Source organism: Phaseolus vulgaris, chromosome 4, assembly GCF_051622355.1.
Source record: "Phaseolus vulgaris cultivar YP4 chromosome 4, ASM5162235v1, whole genome shotgun sequence".
Lineage (NCBI taxonomy): Eukaryota > Viridiplantae > Streptophyta > Magnoliopsida > Fabales > Fabaceae > Phaseolus > Phaseolus vulgaris.
Genome location: NC_143501.1, coordinates 40726508 through 40730244, shown reverse-complemented (window position 1 = coordinate 40730244; position 3737 = coordinate 40726508). Strand labels below are relative to the sequence as shown.

At 36.0% G+C, this 3737-nt stretch overlaps 1 pseudogene; it reads right to left on the bottom strand.

Annotated features, from left to right (window-relative positions):
* Nucleotides 1-337: 337 nt before the first annotated feature.
* LOC150028064 (disease resistance protein RUN1-like) lies at nucleotides 338-3198 on the bottom strand (annotated as a pseudogene).
* Between the last annotated feature and the right edge of the window lie 539 nt (nucleotides 3199-3737).

Genomic DNA, 3737 nt, shown 5'->3' with positions numbered 1-3737 from the left:
GAGTAACTCTTTTAGCCCATTTAGATATTCAATTGATTGTGGTAGTTCTTTTATGGCAGTCCCTTGGAGAAGGAGTTCTTCAAGATGCACCATTCTTTCAACAATATCAGGGAACTTTCTAACTTTTGAGCAGCCAGTAAGGATAAGAGTACGTAGAGATTTTAACTTGAAACAACTTGGGAGGTTCTTGAGATTAGAGCAAAATAAAAAGTCTAAATTAACAAGTTTATCAAGAGACCACAGACTCGTGTACCTTAGTTAAAGTGTTACAGTGGTCTAGGCTAAGGCTATCAATGTTTGGAATCATTGAAAAGTCTGGAATTTCAGTGAGGTATACTCACAATACAATTTTGTCAATGCTTTTTCCACTTATGTCGACCTGTTTATTTGGTTCAGGTAAATCTAGCCTTATTCCTTCAATGTTATTAGTTCCCTAGTGACACATAGAAATCCACACAGAGATAGTTAGATACATGAATGAATCTTTGAACCTGCATAATGGCATAAATATGTTCAAGGAAAAGAGCATACCATATTTTGGTTCAATACATGAAGAACATCCTCATGAAACCAGAGTCTGCTATGTTTACCGGGCTCTTTGGGAGATTCACAACCAACAGCTTCCTTAGCCATTTCCTGTAGCAACTCATGCATCCAAAGCTTGTTCAGTTCTACAGTAATGAGAGAGTTATCCCTTAAAACTCCAATCCCTATATCTGAGTGCAAGTCACAACCATCTAATATCATTTTCACATACTCTTTGTCCTCTCCTTTAAGGAAACATGCAATATCCAGAAATATGACCTTCTCATTCTCTTCTAACTTATTACGAAGTGGACTTTAAGCCTAACTCAACCCCATAAAACCGGCTCATAGGGTTGAGGTTTACACCCACTTATATACAATGAAAGGCTCTAATCTCTAGTCGATGTGGGAAATCCAACATAACTCATCAAATCTGATTGTAAGTACTTGAAAAATGTGCTTATTTGGAACTTTTTCCAGTTTAGCCAATACTTAGCCATTCTGCTTTAATGTGTAAGGAAAGTTCCTTGTAATTTGTTGGAGGAAAGTTTTTTTTTTTTGAAAGCAAACCAACTGAACAATTCAAGAGCATGGCTATGATTTAATTTCTTGACCTTGTAAGCTGCTTCCACGTTGTGAGAAATTAGAAAATGCTCATCTCTAGTTGTTATGATGATTCTGCCACAAAACCAAAATAACTTCAAACTATCTTGTAAAATACAACAATGAATGCCATCTATAATCATGCAGAGTCTCATATTGGAATTTATTTGATCTTTTCGGTTAATCAATGCTAAGTTAAGTGCATGTACTAGTTATTCCATTTTATGATTAGAAATCCAAAGATAGAATGCTTGTTTGTGAGATATGATTAATTAAGATTGTATGAGAACTTGTCGCATTTGTTGGCATCCTGAGAATGAACCACATAACAAGTTAGTGATATGAATGAAAAGAACTGCAACACTTCCCCAGAAGATACAAAAGTTTATCTTCCTTTCATAATCAACAAAGACAAAGACTATGTCTCCCATCATTATTTCCTTTGTTAATATATTTCCCTATCTACTCTTGAAATTCAAATGCATCTACATAATTAAAAATAGACGCTGGCCTTCCTCTCCATTACAAGTTGTTAGTTCCTCTTGTGTAGTCATTTAATCAAAGTTCACCCTAGGCTTTTAATTTAAGTGAGATCCTTCCTAACACAATTTGAAGGAAACAAATGGTGTTAAAACTATTTTTATGTGGGGGATAATTATTAATTCTTTATCAAACATCTATATTCTTTATTAGCTAACAAAAGAATGATAGATGAGTGGCCAATAAATGTTTGATAAGTAATCAAAATATCTATACGGAACAAAAAACATGGAATAGAATAAAGGTAAGTAATCTCTTAAAGGATACATACCCATCTCCTATGTGCCACCCAAACAAAGTATCTAATTTACATAGAACTGCCCTCCACCCCACTTAAAAAAAACTAGTTTTATTGAGGACCATGGTAGTTGAATCATGAATAGCTTATATTTCGAATCGTGAATCATTTCGTATCACAAATAATAAAATTCATAAAAATTTAAAAAATATAACATATAAAACATATAAACATGTAAAATATAATTAATAATCACAACCACATTCAAAAAGAATGATTGTTTACTGGCTATATTAGATTAATATTATAATGATTGTATTAGGTTGTGTAATATGGCCAATTCCTATGTTAAATGAAGGCAAATTCTCCCTGCACCATATCATTTTGGACTGCACCCAATATACACAAAAAAGACTAAAATATCCTTAAAGAAATGAAAATTAGGGTTTAGATAATATGTGCACCCAACCCACACCCAACTCACCCAGCAACCTTGCACCCTGCATTTTTATTCTTGTCGTCACTATGGCTGTCGGAACTCGAAGCAACATTGAGACACTGTGACGACAGCAAATGAAGCCACCGGAGAAGGAGATGAAGTCACCAGAAAAGAATTGAAGCCACCAGAGAAAAGAGAAGGAGACAAATCGCAGAAGGTGAGTTTTGAGGTTGCCAGTGAGTTACGCACTTTTATGTTGAAAGTGTAAAAAGAGAAGAATATCACAGCGATAATCTTTGGGAATGTCAATTGATGTCGTCGCGGTGCCTCTACTGTTTTCGAGTTCCGTTGCTGAAACAATCACGACAAGAACAAGAATGGAGGTGCTTGGGTTGCTCTGTGTTTAAGTTTCCAAGCTTCTGTGCGCTGCCTCGCATTGACCACCGAAAAATTAAGGGTGCAAGGCTGCTGGGTGGGTTGGGTGCACATTTTACCTAAACCCTGATTTTCATTTCATTAAGGATATTTTAGTCTTTTTCTGTGTGTACATTGGGTGTAGTCCAAAATGATATGGTGCAGGGAGAATCTACCTTAAATGAAAAGAAAAATATTTGGGTTGGTGGCCCAAGGAGAATAAGTAAGAAAGAGAGAACATTACGATTGTCTTCTCTCATGTGCACACCTGCCTCTTCTTTTTTCCATGGACATTGTGATTGTTGCTGCCTCTTTGATTTCGCATGGGTGCCCCTTGACAATCAGAGTAAGGAAGAGCAGAAGTTGGTATGCACCTCCCACGCCTTTGACGTTGCCCGCTCCTCCTGCAGTTCGCTTCTTTGTCACTCACTCTCGCCATCGTTCTCCGTGCGCTACTACATTTTGGCCATTGGAGGAGAAGTGGGAAATCATTTTTCGAGGGAGAGCAAGTTCGTGGTTAAAAACAAGTTGGAATTTTTACCAAACCCAAATGCACTGCACTATTCAAGGCACGATACAGAAACAATTCACGATTTTGCATTTTTTTGAACAATTCGCATTTCTATCGTGCAATACAGGAGCAAAAGTGATTGTCTACACAATTTGTATCCCAAGATAGCAGAATCGTATCATTTCGAATGATTCATATCATGTATCGCGCGATACTTACTACCATGTCAACGACCAAAATTTGTTGGTAATGTCAAAATTCAGTTAGTAAATGAAAATTACCAACCGAAAAGCGACGAAAAAAAATTGTCGGTAATATGCTTGTTGGTAAATTTACTGAAAAATTCTAAAATTCATCAATAATTACCAAAGGGTAATATACATTGGTTAATACTGACGAATTTATGAACGAATTATCCATCAGTAATTATCGACAAATAGTTCATCCCTAAGTCAGTAATTACATAC